This window comes from Phocoena sinus, chromosome 18 (assembly GCF_008692025.1).
Source record: "Phocoena sinus isolate mPhoSin1 chromosome 18, mPhoSin1.pri, whole genome shotgun sequence".
Taxonomy (NCBI): domain Eukaryota; kingdom Metazoa; phylum Chordata; class Mammalia; order Artiodactyla; family Phocoenidae; genus Phocoena; species Phocoena sinus.
The window spans coordinates 48,301,928-48,318,078 of record NC_045780.1 but is presented as its reverse complement, the minus strand read 5'-3'; the positions used below and the strand labels follow the sequence as shown (position 1 = coordinate 48,318,078).

Below are 16,151 nucleotides of genomic sequence, written 5' to 3'. Positions count from 1 at the left end.
CTATTGATCTGTCCTCAAATTTACTAATTCTTCCTGTTGTGTCTAGTGTTTTGTAAGCTCAGTGAAAGCATTCTTCATCTTTGAGATAAAGCAGTTTGTCTAGTATTTTCATAGAACTTAAAAAAGTTTTCCACATCTTTGCTGAATTTTTGATTATTCATGTTGTCTATCTTTTTCTCTAGATTTTTAAACATCTTAATTACAGAGTCTCTATTTGATAGTTTCAACATCTCTGCCATCTCAGGGTCTGATTATGTTGATAGCTTTATCCCTTGACATTGGGTATCCTTGCTTTGTTTTGGTGTCTTGTAATTTTTGATTGGCTGCATGACATTATGTAAAAGAATAGTACATAGTGAGATAAAAAGTTATTATGCTAAGACATGGATGTGCCTCTTATTCTGCAAGGTGTTAGTGTCTGTCGAGGCGGGTAAATGAATCAGTTTCTTCAGTATATGTGCTGAGTTACTGCTTTGTTGTTGCTACTGAACTGTCATATCACCAGAGACTTCAAGTTTCTCCAGGAATGCATTGCTTTACCTGGAGACTTCTGTGAGACCTGGAGTGCCACAGAATTTTTCTTCTCAGTGTTCCTGCTATACCCTCAACTTTCTGCTAGTCCTGAACTCCAGTGACACAAGGGACCCCTTTCTGTGCTTTTTGCGTCTATCTTGGAAGTAGTCTGGGTGAAGTTGTGGATGGATAAGTGTGTGGAGTCTTAGTTTCCCTACACCAGATGCAGTTTTAGGCTGGCCTGGATGACTGAGTCTGAGCTGGGACGTTGTCAGCATGTCTGTCCCTTTCTCTTGTGGTAGCCAAACTCTGCCTTGTGTCAATGGTAGGCTTTTGTGCCAGTGAGTTTTCTATTCTTACATCAGTATGGCTGATGTCTTGTTTGTATCACTGTAGAATTCTGGGCCTCAGTGAGTTTCTTGCCTTACCCCAGGATCAGATGAGTTTTACCTAGTGTTCAGTGCAGGGCAGTTGTGTTCATGATTTTTGTTTCTCACTCAGTGGCTACTATCCTTTGAACCTCGGAAGAGGGCTAGGCAGAGGGTCTCTCTCTCTCTCTCCCAGTGGCAGATAACTTCTTCTCCTCCTCTAGCACAGTCCACCTTTGCCTGGAGGGAGAAGGAGTATTTACTGTCCCTTCCTCTGTGGCAGATGGCTTTTGCTTCATTTGATGTTAGAGTCTTGGATGAAGCCAGTTTTTATGCTTGTCCCCCAGTGGTAGCTGATCCCTACCCGCATGCCAACACTTCCAAGAGTAGCTCTTTTAGGCCTCCTGTTCTTTTTCTAGTCTTTTGTCTTAGCACCTGGAGGAGGATTATGCAGAAGAGTAGGTGAGTGGCTGTGGAGTGTCCTTGCATCTGGCGCTTCCTGGGATACTAAGTGACTTTGCTAGCCCACATTCAGCTTTTAAAAATTTATTACTATTTTAGTGGTTTTATATTGCTTAAAAATTAAAAGAAGAATTTTAATTGTAGTAAAAACAAACAACATAAAATTTACCATCTTAACTATTTTTAAACTCACAGTTCAGTCGTGTCAACTGTATTCACATTGTTGTGCTTCGCATCTCAGACGCTTTCATCTTGCACAGGTGAAACTCTGTACCCACTGAACAGCACCTCTCCATTACCCCCTCTCCTGGGACCCTGGCAACCACCCTTCTGTTTGTGTTTCTTATCAGCTTTTATGACTGTTCACTCTTTTTCCATTATCATGGCCAAAGGCAATTCCTATTTCTCTATGAAGGGTCAGTCCTATGAACTGGAACCTAGTTCACCTGGTTGCCTTGTGACTTAAACTTTTTGGTCTCAAAAACATTATTAATTTGTAGGGTACTCATCTTACGAAGTAGTTTCTTTCTATATCTGCTTAGCTTAAATGTGCTTAGATTTCATTCTTTTCTTTTCCTCTGGTAATACCTGTTGGAGTGTGTGTGTGTGTGTGTGTGTGTGTGTGTGTGTGTATGTATGTGTATATAATCTACTGATGGAAAATTTCTTTTCTCCTTTAGTTGACTGTTAGCAAGCATTGGAGGATTTGCTAGTATTGAACTATCCTTGCATTGGGAGCAGACCCTTTTAAAAAATAATTTATTACTTTTTATAATTTTGCTTGATTCTATTTGATAACTTGGAAAGATATTTGGAATATGTATTCACAAGTGAGATTGGTCTATAATATTTTTCTTGGTGCTGAATCAGATTTTTGTATAATAATTTTGGTGGATACATAAATTAACTTAGAAAGTATTCATGTCTTTCCTTGCACTGTAATTGGAACTGTCTCTTAAAGGCTAATACTCAGGTGTGAACCACTGGATCATAGTTGGTTTTTTTTTATGTTCCCCCAGTGGTACATATGTAATCTTTTTTCCAATTTCGTCTGTATATCTGTCCATTGAAGTTTTCAGCTTCTTTTCGGATCAAGTTTTGGCTAGGAAATATTCCATTTGCTTTTTAAAATTATTTATTTTATATTGAAATATAATTGGCATGTATTACATTGTATTAGTTTCAGGTGATTTCCGAATTGATTACCACAGTAAGCTTAGTTTACATCTGTCACCACACATAGTTACAATAGCTTTTTTCTTGTGAAGAGAACTTTTAAGATCTACTCTCTTAGCAACATTCAAATATCTGATACCTTACTGTTAACTGTAGTCACTATGCTTTACATGACATCCTCGGGACTTACTTATTCTATAACTGGAAGGCTGTACTTTATGATCATTTTCACCCATTTTGCCCACCCCCATACTCAGCCTCTGACAACCACCAGTCTCTTCTCTGTATCTGTGATCTCTGGATATCTGTATGTACCCATTTGCTTTATAGGCTTTTAAATTTGTTACCTTGGGATAACATGTATTATAGTATTCCCTAATGCATAATTACATTTCTACTGTAACACACTTTTTTCTTATTCCCAATATTGTCTTTTTTTTTAACTGTTCTTTCCATAAATGGGCCATGTGTTACTTCGCTGTTTTATTAATTTTCTTTTATAAAAATTATTTTGGTTTTTTAAAATCATTTCTACTCTGTTTTTTCCTTGTTTTCTTTTTCATGACTTTTTGCTTATATTTTTTCAATTCTCTGTCCTCATCTGTTTCTTTTTGCTTTGTCTTTTTTTCAAAAAAAAAGAAAAACTTTAACTATGAAGGCATTGACATTAGAAATATTGTTCTGAATATATCCTTTGCTATATTCTATGTGTTCTTATTGAGGAATTACTTCCCTTTTCATTGTTTTTAGATAGTTGGTAATTTTATTTCTTCTTTGAATCAAGAGTTTCTAGGAATGTGTTTTTAAATTTCTGATTATTATTTTTAGGTCTTCAATTTTGTATTTCCATCTGAATTTTGATTTACATTCAGAGATTGTAATCTGTAAAACAGTCTCATTTTTAAATCACTACGTTTTTTTTAATGTCTAAGTATATGATTTACTTTTATAAATATTCCCGAGAGATTTGAATAGCAGTATCTTCTCTGTTGAGGAATGTGATTTTCTATTTTTCATCTGCTAAATTGTTTGTTGATTTATTTTACATTATTTTATGGTCTAACTTATATCTGTTCTGTTAAACTTGATTAATTCAAAAAGTGTGGTGTATTGAGTTTTACATTCTAATCATAGTTTTACATCTTCATTAAACTTAAAATTTAGTTATTTTAAATTGTTGTGAAATATAAGTGACATAAAACTTAACCATCCCCCTCCCCACAGCCCTTGGCAATCACCACCCTACTTTCTGGTTTTTTGAGTTTGACTATTTTAGATACCTCATATAACTAGCATCATATATTATTTGTCTTTTTGTGTCTGGCTTATTTCAATTAGCATGATGTCCTCAAAGTTCATCTATATTATAGCATGTGTCAAGATTTCTTCCTTTTTTTGAGATTGAATAATATTACATTGTATGCATGCTACATGAAAATGGATGTTTGAATGTCTTTTGAGTCCCTGCTTTAAATTCTTTGGGGTATATAACTGGAAGTGGAATTGCTGTATATTGTTGTAATTCTTCGTTTAATTTTTTGAGGACTTACTATACCATTTACCACAGTAGTTATACCACTTTGCATTTTCATCAGCAGTGCACAAGGGGTCCAGTTTCTCTGCATCCTGGCTAATACTTGTTATTTTCTGGACTTTTAAAAAAAGCCATTCTGATGGGTTTGAAGTAGCATCTCATTGTGGTTTTCATTTGCATTTCTGTAATAATTAGTGATGTTGAGCATCTTTTCATGTGCTTACTGACCATTTGTGTATCTTCTTTGGAGGAATGTCTAAGTCCTTTGCCCATTTTTTAGTTGGATTTTTGTTGTTGTTGAATTGTAGGAGTTCTTTGTATATTCTCTTCTGGATACAAACCTCTTATCAAATACATGATTTGCAAATATTTTTCTCCCATTCTGTGGGTTGCCTTTTCACTCTGTTGATAGTATCCTTATGATACACAAAAGCTCTCAGTTTTGCTTTAGTGCAGTTTATCTGTTTTTTCTTTTGTCGCCTATGCTTTTGGTGTCATATCCAAGAAATCATTGGCAAATCCGTTATCATGAAGCTCTTCTCCTGTGTTTTATTTTAAGTTTTATAATTTTATGTCTTCATTAAATTTTGGTAGATTTGCTTGTATATTTACCTGTGTATTGTTAGGGACATACAACTCCATGACTCTTTTTAAAATTATCCTTCTTCTTTGTACTGAATACCTTTAAAATTAAATTCATCCTAGACTGATGTTAATACTGCCATTCCTGTTCTTCTTTTTGAGAGAGACTTTAAATATATATGATTTTACTGGACTAAATGACTTATTCTGTCATTAACTTTTCCTTTTTAATTTGTTTTATAATGTAAAGTAGTGTTTTTCTTCAGCATTTTGCTTTTTCTTTTACCCATTTTATTATCTCAGCTTTTTAATAGTCACATTAACATAATAACTGTCCCTGTGTTTTTCTTAATTATGATTTTTATTCATTTCTTCATACTTTTGTGAATTTAATCAAATTGATACTTATATTCTTTTATTTCCTACATGACCCCAATCAATTTGGAAGATATGCTTCACTGTGCTGTTTGACTAATAGTATTCCAATCCCAACTTCATGTTTATAGCTCGTGTAGTGCTGATGTCTGAGAAAGAACATGCACCATTTCCTTAAGACCACTCTGTTTGACAAAATTTTTTTTTTTTTTTTGGTAATGTACTGCCATTGCCAGAACATTTTAGTAACCGACATAAAAATCTCTGGTGTCGACAGTGTGAAGGGCCCCCTCTTAGATGTGATGCCATTGGTTGCCTGTTGCTTGCTGTGATAAGAGTTAGGAAATAACTTTTCCACTACATCTTACTGCAAGGTGATTGCCATTTTTCTTAAATTTTCTCCTTTGTGAGTTTTCATTATATTGGCATCCTGATATCGTGGAGTACGATATCAGGGATGTTTTATTCTAAGGTTAGGAGTCTACGCACACATTGTACTGCTAGCACTTTTCATAATTTGCTAGAGGTTTCTATTTTAAGAGTAGTTCATTGATCTCTTCAAACCTTGGGCAGAAAAATTACTTTAGCCCTAATTTAGTTTTAAAAAGATTTGAGATTGTTATCCCAGTTTCTAACCTTAACTTGGAAATCATAACAATCTTTGATCTCCATATAGTTAAAATATTTTCTGAAAAGTCTTGTTGTGAAGTCATAAACTTTGTTCCTTGTACTGGGAACAATCACAGTCATGAAAATCAACTAATTCTCACTGAGTATGTATAATGCGCACGGGGTTGTGTTTAGATCTTGCCTTAGTTTGGTTGGGCTGCCTTAACAAAATGCTACAGACTCAGTAGCTTAAGCAACACAGATTTATTTCCTCACAGTTCTTGGTACTGACAGTCCCAGACCAGGGTTGGTCTGTAGTGAGGACTTTCCTCCTGGCTTGCAGATAGCCATCTTCTCCCTGTGTCCTCACATGACAGAGACAGTGTGCACTGGTGTCTAAGGACACCAGCCCTATTGGGTTAGAGCCCTACCTTATTTAACCTTGTCACCTCCTCATAGACCATATCTCCAAATACAGTCACATTGGGGGGTTATGCTTCAACCAAAACATTTTGGGCAGACACACACATTCTGTCCGTAACAGATCAAAAGCCTAAATTTTTGAAAAATAAGGCTTTAACTCTTGGTTAAGTTTCCTATCAGAGTGAGTTAATAGTTTGACTTTCAACCACTCAAGTAAAATTACACATTCATGTCCTTATATAAATAATTTGAAGAGATCAGAACCTCACCCAGAGAAGATCTTTGTAAAATTACCATGTGAACAAGTATGTTGGTTTGTGAGAAAGGATATATAACTGGGTTTTTTTCCCTCAGAATAAAGATATGGTCTCCAGAGATTTGTTGCTGGCACTACGTAGAGTAATTCTTAGGGATCAGCAAGAAAATGCTGCATAGGCTTCTGGCTGTGCCTCAGTGGTTGCTTTTCGAGCAGGACATTAGCAAAGAAGGGAACAAAGTAAAGGCTATTCTTTATCCATTTTTCCTCTTTTTGGGAAGATGTTTATTTCATTTGGATCTAAGGCAAGAAAACACGTATCTACTGAATGCCTACTGCAGTGGGTTGAATGGTGGCTCTCAAAAAGATCTGTCCATTTCTGAAATTGTCAAACCTGTGAATGTTACCTTATTTGGAAAAAGTTTTTGCAGATGCACTCAAGTTAAGGACCTTGAGATGAGGTCATTCTGGATTACCTGGGTGAGCCCTAAATCCCGTAAGTGTCCTTATAAGAGTCAAAAGAGAGGAAGGCAGTATAAAGACAGAGCCAGGTATTGGAGGGATGCTGCCGCAAGCCCAGAAACACCGTATAATGCCAGCAGCCACCAGAAGCTTGAAGAGGCAAGGAATAGATTCTCTTCTAGAGCCTTCTGCGTGGTGTGTCCCTGTCACCACCTTAATTTTGGACTTCTGGCCTCCAGAAGTGTGAGAGCGGAACTTCCGTGTTAGCCACCAAGTTTGTGGTAATTTGTTAGAGCAGCTTCAGGAAACTAATCCCCGCCCCGCCCCCCTGCCATGGGGAAGGCATTCTGCTAAATGCTAGGGGTGCAGAATTGAGCAAGACAGGGTCCTTGTCACCAAGAAGTCAACGTTGTTTGAAATGTAAACAAAAGCCTAGTAAAACATTACAGTAAATTGTGTAGTAGAAGTTTGTACAGAGTGTACTGAGAGCATTGAAGGGTACAGCTAACTTTGCTAATTTGGAGAGTTTGGAGATTCATTGAGGATGAAACTTTCCATCTGGGTTTTTTTTTTTTTTTTTTTTTTTTTTTTGCCGTACGCGGGCCTCCCACCGTTGCGGCCTCTCTCGTTGCGGAGAACAGGCTCCAGACGCGCAGGCTCAGCAGCTATGACTCACGAGCCCAGCCGCTCTGCGGCATGTGGGATCCTCCCGGACCGGGGCACGAACCCATGTCCCCTGCATCGGCAGGCGGACTCTCAACCACTGCGCCACCAGGGAAGCCCTCCATCTGGGTTTGAATGAGGAGTAAGAGTGTGCCTGGAAGAAAGGGGATGAGGGAGACATGTGTGGGAAGTATCACGTCCTGCTCCTTTAACCTCCATCTGGGAGACAAGCACCCCATCTGAAAGCTCAGTATTTTCAAGTATTGAGAGGAAAGCTGTTTCTTGAAGTGACATTGTCAACTTGAAGCTGCCGGGCTCGAGTAGTTTGTCTCTGTGATAAATGTAAAAGATATTTAAAAAAATCAGTCCCTTTGGCAGCTCAGAGAGTGTATGAAGTCAGTGCCCTATGTGTCCTGAGGTCACAGTGATAAAGACTCTCTATGCTCTGTGACTGGGAGTCTGCAAACTTTTGCATCAAGAGCTAGAAAGTAAATATTCTAGACTTTGTTGGCCATGTAAGGTGTCTGGTTGTGTGTGTGTATATGTGTATATATATTTATTTTTCCAAACACACACACACACACACACACACACACACACACACACATATATATATGTTTACAGCCATTTTGTGTGTATATGTGTGTGTGTGTGTGTGTGTGTGTGTAGATATAAAAGAACCCTTTAAAAATGTAAAAATTATTTTTGGGAAGCAGACCTTACAAAAACAGGTCATGGGTTCTGTTTGGTCTGCTGACCCTTGTTCTATGATATAATAATATCTTAAATTAGGGGTCTTTTTTTCTTTCAAAAGGAGAGTCAAGTATTTCTGCTATAAAGAAGAGATATTAAATATGAACAGCTTAAAATCTGAGCCAAGGTATGACTGATTGAACTTTATAGCTTTCTAACCTCAAACAAAGATTGAACGAGTGTAGAAACAGCCAGATAAATGCTTAAGTTTTATTTAATACCTTTGCTTTTTTTTAAATAAGTGGAACTTAAAAAGTATATATTTCAAAGATCCGAAAAGAAGAGGAAGCTTGCCATCTTGATGATTTCTTTAATAATACCACTTTAAAAGACTGCATTTCTGTTTAGTAACTGACAGCACTTTTAAAAGACCATTTCTTTTTCGTCGGCACAGATGTTTCTCTATGTGAGATGTATTGTACTTTTCAAGATGCTTCAACAAGGTTGTGTTCTTTGGGATGAATGATTAAATGGACATTTCAGATCATCTTGTGAAAGGACTTTATCATTAGATTGTCTTCTCTTTTTTCACTCACAGCTCCTGAAACATCCCAGACAAAGTGCTTTTATCTTTAGAAGCTATCAACAAATTATTATTTTGAATTCTTTCAAGGTAAGCTTGTATAGCTACCTCAGAGATTACTTATTTTTAGTTCCAACAAAACTGTTGCAAATTAGGTGTTATAAAAACATTATACTGAGCTTAAAATGAAAAGAATATTACGGATATTTCAAAGGCTTGTCTTTTCAAAAGCTCAGACTTTCTTTCAGACTATAGTACAGTTCCCATTTGTTCTTTCCCCCACTGACTACATAGAGTTCAACTGAATCAATAAATTTCTAAAGCAAAAGGTAATTTTGGATCCAAATTATAGAAATCAATTTCAAATACAGAATTAGAATACTTAGTAGTCAGGCTTGTGCTTCATGTGGTACTCATATCCTGTTTCTAGGGTACAAACCCCTCCCCTACCAACACCACGAAGTCCTAACCTCAGTCTCCTTTTTCTTTTAGCCATTATCTCTCACCCTTTCCTTCTTTCAGAGGAGAATACCAAGTCAGTTAAATTCAGACCAACTGTGATGTAGTTGGTGAAATCTGGCAAAAAGAATTAGCATCCTATTTCTTCCAGGGCCTGTTTAGTTATTTACACCCACTCATCTGTAAAACGGGGACAGCGTTCATTCTGCATTTGTTGAGAGGATTATAGAAGTTGTGTGCAAAGTTTCATCACAGCGCTTGGCACAGATATGGCCGATAGATAGTAGTACATATTATTCTTAGACAGTGTTCTACTCTCCAATCTAGAGGAAGAGAGAGAGAACGCATTGAATAACTTGTAATGTTAAAGCTGTGATAAGAACTGCAGTAGGGGGAAATAATGGTAATTCCTTCTAGAGATTCTAAGAAGCTCTGTAGAGCGATGGCCTGTGAGCCACACCTTGTTGGGTGGGTTGCTTTGAATGGGTGGAGGGAGAGGAAAGGGCTGTCTAGACACAGGAAGCAGCTTGAGCTCAGGGTGAGGCAGGAAGTGCTGGGTGTGTATAGGGCTGAGGTCCACTGTAGCTGATTTAGCCCACAGCAATGCTTTCTTTGGAAATATACAATGCTTTCAAAAATTTAAGCCAACAGAGTAACCTGAGAGATTTCACTTAAATCTACATTTCCAATTTTTCTTGAAAAATTTGTTTACAACTGTTGGTTGAAGCTTATCTCCATTTCTTAGCCTCACATTGTTTTAATTAATATATTTTAGCATTTTAATATAGTTCAAATCTTCCATTATTTTCAAAAATGTCTTGGTTATTATTGCTGCTTTATTCAGTGTGTTCTGGTAGGCAATCTCTGTTGGCTTGGATTGATATTTTTATCATGTTAAGGAAGCATTCTTTTCTTTCTTCACTAAGAATTATCATTAAGAATAGACTTTGAATGTTATTGAGTATTTTGGGGCATGTTATGTTATGATTTTTCTTTTTGACATGTTGATGCTTTGCATTATAGTATGTTTCTTTTTCTGTAGTAAATTAGTAAGTGTCCCATGTTTTTCTGTACTCTACAGCATCAGAATGATCTTTTCTTTTAAAAGTTACTGTAAAATATATTACCTGTTCTTTAAATGTTGAGAAACTTCATGTTTGTATATATCTTTTTAAAATAATTTTTTGTTTCTTTTCCCCCTGCAACCCCACTGAATCGGATCTGTAGTTATTGATTCAGTCAGATTTCCTACTTTTTTTTTTTTTTAGTATTTATTTATTTATTTGGCTGCACCTGGTCTTAGTTGTGGCATGTGGGATCTTTTAGTTGCAGCATTCAGGCTCTTAGTTGTAGCATGTGGGATCTAGTTCCCTGACCAGGGATCGAACCTGGGCCCCCTACGTTGGGAGCTCGGAGTCTTAACTACTGGACCGCCAGGGAAGTCCCCCTGCTTCTTTTAGATCAATGTCGTCTAGTAGCCTTGGTCACCTCCAAAATTTAGTAGCATAAATTTAAACATAATATATTTAAAAAGTTTTTACTTGGTAGTTAAAAGCAATTCTTAATTTCATGATTTTTTATATCTCATATCTTTGAAATAAACTAGTTTATGATTTATTCTTTAATTTTTTCTTCCTGTTTTATTGAGGTGTAACTGGCATACAGCACTGTATAAGTTTAAGGTGTACAGCATAATGATTAGATTTACATATATTATCGTTATCACTACAAGTTTAGTGAACATCGTTTCGTGTAGATACAAATATTTGCTTGTAATGAGAATTCTTAGGATTTATTCTCTTAACTTTCATATATAACATACAGCAGTGTTAATTAATCATGTTGTACATTGCATACCTAATGCATATTTATCCTGTAACTGGAAGTTTGTACCCTTTGATCACCTTCATCCAAATCCCCCTCTCCTCTCCTCTTATCTCTTTTTCTGTGAATTTGTTTGTTTTGAAGTATAATTGACCTACAACACTATGTTAGTTTCTGGTGCACAACACAGTAATTTGATATTTATGTACATTACAAAATGATCACCGTGATAAGTCTAGTTTCCATCTGTCACCATACAAAGACATTACAGTACTATTGACTGTATTCCTCATGCTCTACATTTCATCTGTGTGACTCATTTATAACTGGAAGTTTGTACCTCTTAGGCGACCACCTGTCTGTTCTATTAATCTGTTTCTGTTTTATTATATTCATTTGTTTTTTAGATTCCACATGTAAGTAAAGTCATATGGTATTTCTCTTTCTCTGACTTATTTCACTTAGCATACTACCTTCTAGGTCTGTCCTTGTCACAAATGGCAGGGTTTCATTCTTTTTTATGGCTGAGTAATATTCCATTTTATATATATCTTCTTTATCCATCCATCTGTCAATGAGCACTTAGGTTGCTTCCATATCTTGGCTATTGTAAATAATGCTGCTGTGAACATAGGGGTCCATGTATCTTTTTGAATCAGTGTTTTTGTTTTCTTTGGAAAAATATCCAGAAGTGGAATTGCTAGATCACATGAGAGTTCCATTTTGAACTTTTTGAGGAAACTCCATACTGTTTTGCATAGTGGCTGCACAGTTTACATTCCCACCAACAGTGCACAAGGGTTCAATTTTCTCCACACCCTCCTAACACTTGTTTTTGTTGTCTTTTTGATAATAACCTTTCTGACAGGTGTGGGGTGATAGCTCATTGTAGTTTGGATTTGCATTTTCCTGACGATTAGTGATGTTGAGCATCTTTTCATGTGTCTGTTGGCTGTCTGTATGTCTTCCTTGGAAAAATGTCTGTTCAGGTTCTCTGCCCATTTTCTAATTGGGATTTTTTTTTTTTTTTACTGTTGAGTTGTATGAGTTTCTTTATATATTTTGGATATTAGCCCCTCATCAGATATATTGTTTGCAGATATCTTCTCCCATTCAGTAGGTGGCCTTTTAATTTTGTTGATAGTTTCCTTCACTGTGCAAAAGCTTTTTAGTTTGATAACTCATTTTACCATTAAAAAAATATTCAAGTTTAGTACATTTTTTTTCTGTTTTCTGTTGCATTTTCTAATTGGTTATTTCCAAGTGTTTGGATTTTACATTTAGTTATTTTTTAGTTAGAAAATCTGATTTACAATTTCTGCATTTTGGTATTTATTTAAAATTCTTCATCATGGTGTATATGCTTAATTTAGGTAAAATTTCTCTATATATTAGAAACAGAGTGTTTTTATTCAGTATAAAATTTGACATAAATATGCTAACTTTTGTCTTTTGCTCTTGAAGAGTTCTACTTAGCTTCTTGAAGAAAGATAATATGTAAATGAACATTATTTAGAGTTGCTCAGAGTCGTACAGCAATTGGAGTCAGTAGGAATTTGGTGAAAAAGTTGATCCCAAGAGATCCTAAGGAAGCCCAAATGACCTAGACATGGGCAAATTATTATTGCTATTGCAGAGAACATAAATATATATATATATATATATATATATATGTATGTGTGTGTGTGTGTATTTTCAAGGAGATGAGGGACATACGTTAAAGAGCCTTTTTTTTTTTAATCTTTATAGATTATTATGCATCTGTAACACATTCAGTTTCTTAGGTGAATAATGCCATGTGTGGGCATCTTCACTTTGGTTCTTTCTCTTTGCTCCTGCTCTGTAGGTGCACCATGTTTCAAGTACAGGGCAAGTCTTAATGTCTTAGCTTTACTTGATTTCTTGTTTCTGATATGTGGTTTATTTCTCTAATCTGCTTCTTATTCTTTAAATTGAGATATGTATACATATACCCAGAGACCTCAAATTGAGATATATATACACACACACACATACATACATATATATAATATACATATACCTAGAGACTTTATACTTAAAGAAGTAGAACATAAAACGATCTAAAAAGTGATGAGTTAACATTTCTTTTTACTCTTATTTCTGTCGTGATATGATTATCTTGAAATTCAGCTTATTACTTTATTTTCGTGTAGTAACACTGTGATTTCAAATTTTGATTGGGAAGTTTGAAGAAAAATTTCACAGGGACTCTACCCAGGATATTTGCTCTTAGAAATTGAATCCTTAATACACGTGTGTCCCGTAGAGGCGGCTTTATTCCTTTTTCCTTTGAGCTGTTTTGAAGTGGAACTAACTCCCTTGCCAGGACTTTACTATCACAATACAGAGGAAGAATAGGAAAGACTTTCTTGAATTGTTTGACTTGGCTGTATTTTGTGGTTAGTGGGAGATAGATTTGAGTTGCTAAACACCTTGCTATCTTTACAGAGAAAAATACCTAACAATACTTGGGTTGGAGCTGGCGTCTGAAATCATCTGTTTCACATAACACAATCATATATTTTCTAGGCAGTTACATTTTTGAATATAATTTAATTTATGGTCATGATGACCCAATGAAAAAATGCACAATTTCTATCAGCAGTTTTGTTGTGTTGATTTTGGTTCTCCAGAAAATGTCACTATTTTTTGAATGTGAATGTTTAGAAAGATTTTGAGAATTTGATAATTAAAAAAAAAATTTATGTATTGAAATGTATTGTTGAGTAGGAGAAATGGGAATTCAATTATAAAGTACCCTAAATTAGTCTGTTTTATTATGTTAGAAGCCATTAATTTCCCCTTATAGTGAAGTATAATCATGATTTCACCAATATTTAAAATAATAAATGAACTTTTCAGATAATTATGTGAAAATTCTATTTTAAGTATTTGAATTCAATTTTAATGTCTAAGATGTCCAATTTAAAACAGAAATTGGTCCAGACAGCTGTTGAAATACCTGTATTGTCAAAACAGTCCTAAATATCAGTTTCGATAGATACCGGTTTACGCGTCTGCGAGCATTTCCTGTCTACAGGTAAAGCACAGATGAAGCGTTTAATAGCTAGGAAGCACCAAATGTGATTATGAAATATAATTGACTGTGAGTGCCTTGAGGACAGGGACAATGCTTTATAAATAGCCTTGAATTCCCAGTAGCTGGGGTACAAGCTACATAGAGTAGAGGCTCAACCGAGTGTGTAAAATTCAATTACATCATTTCTTTTTAAAGCTGACAAGAAATTGCTATCTTGTAACCACCTTAATTTTATTACAATAAGAGATGATGCTGAGAGCATCGGTGTCTGGGCTTGAGTCTCTCTTTTTTTCCCCCCCCTACACACTTTCTCCTTACACGTAGTATGAAAGTCATTTTCCCTGCCTTTCTCTTTGCGAAAGCCTTCTTCCTCTTTTCCTTTGGAGATCAGTAGGCACAATGTGTATTAGTTTTTCTCCTTTTATTGTCAGTGCTTGAATATTGCATTATTTGAACAAGCACTTCATCCTTTCGTGGAAAAAGCCCTTCAGGGGTTTCCCTGGTGGCGCAGTGGTTGAGAGTCCGCCTGCCGATGCAGGGGACGCGGGTTCGTGCCCTGGTCCGGGAGGATCCCACATGCCGCGGAGCGGCTGGGCCCGTGAGCATGGCCGCTGAGCCTGCGCGTCCGGAGCCTGTGCTCCGCAACGGGAGAGGCCACAACAGTGAGAGGCCCGCGTACCGCAAAAAAAAAAAAAAAAAAAAAAAAATCCTTCAGAAGCTCTGTTTCTGTTAACATATTTAGGTTGGAAGCCAAGTAATGCTGTCTTCACTTGTACACTGATGAGAGAAGCCAAGAATTCAGCCCCTGCATTCCATCCTGTATGAATTTACTCTTTTACCAAAGATCCTTTTCCTTTCTTTTCTAACTTCTATTCCCCTTTCTTGCCTTCTCAGTAATTTTTTTTTTTTTTTTGCTTTGTGGATAAACCTTCAATAATGTCAAATTATTCTCTGTGTATTGTATGATGCTTCTAATTAAAGTATTTCAAATATAATAATGACGTGATTTTATTCTTAGCTTTGCTTCCCCTTTTCCCTTCATCGATCAGATTGATATTTTCAAAAATTTTAAACAAAGAGCCTGTGATAAAGTTAGAGATAATTAGGAACAAAACTCAGTTCTGTTGGGGATACAAAACTCAGGTAATTGTATTTCTAGAAAATACTTGTCTCTTGAGAACTCTGAAATGGCTAAATCAGTCACTATTTCCTTTGACAGTTATCTCCTGATCTTTCTTATAGACCATCAAACTGCATAGTTTTGTCTTCAACTTTCTTAAGAGATTTATAAATACAGTCATCCAGTAAACCTTATATTTATTTAGTGAAAAAACAGATCTCTCTTATCAGCACTGAAATAATCATTGACTTATGTTGTGCTTGGCCCTGATGGATGTGCTAAATTTCATGGTGACCCAACCTGCTGTGAACTGTGCAGCTTATGGTCTTAAAAAAAAGACAATAAATGATTTCAGAAATTAATTAAATTAATGAAGGTGGCCGAAGAGCTATAGAGGAGAAGTATACAGAGCTACTGTGGAACCTATATGGAGTGTCAAGGGGGACCTAACCTACTTTAGTAGTGTTTACTCATCAAGTTTTAAAATATGAGAGCCTGTCTACTCCATATTTTATCTCCCAGTCACCGTGGTTTCTTAGGGCTCTTCTATTTCACATTGCTGGTCTATTGCTTCCTAAGCTAAATCTAATGAATTTAGAAGTTAATAGATTTAATTAGTGGCACTAATGGACTTATATACTAAACTAGGAAAATGTTTTCTTGATAGAACATGTTGACTCCTGAAATTGTATACGAGCTTTACTGTATTATGTTTTCACTCTGTGAGACTGGGAAAATGGTGGTGTCATGAACAGAAATAAGGAGAAGCTGAGAGGAGGGTAGGGGGCTGGAGATAAACACAGTAAAAACCGTATCTGACTTAACCAGCAGAGTGGGGTTCTGGTCATTCAAAACATCGGGTACGTGGATTCACTGAAACCATATGATATTGACCAAGCATTTAATCTTTAATGATTCGGAGGTCACGCAAGTCAGGAAATTTTGGTATCTTACTCATCTTTATGAATTTCAGTTGATGTGAATGTGC

At 36.0% G+C, this 16,151-nt stretch overlaps 1 protein-coding gene across 6 annotated transcripts in view; it reads left to right on the top strand.

The window, feature by feature from the left end:
• KLF12 (Kruppel like factor 12) overlaps window positions 1-16,151 on the top strand; it is a 443,387-nt gene that overhangs the window by 16,268 nt on the left and 410,968 nt on the right. The window contains exon 2 of one of the 6 annotated variants that reach the window (XM_032610839.1): window positions 8,715-8,789. The exons of the other annotated variants lie outside the window; for them this stretch is intronic. The gene's annotated coding sequence lies outside the window, so the exon portion shown is untranslated. The remainder of the gene's footprint in view (window positions 1-8,714; window positions 8,790-16,151) is intronic. 6 annotated transcript variants of the gene reach the window in all.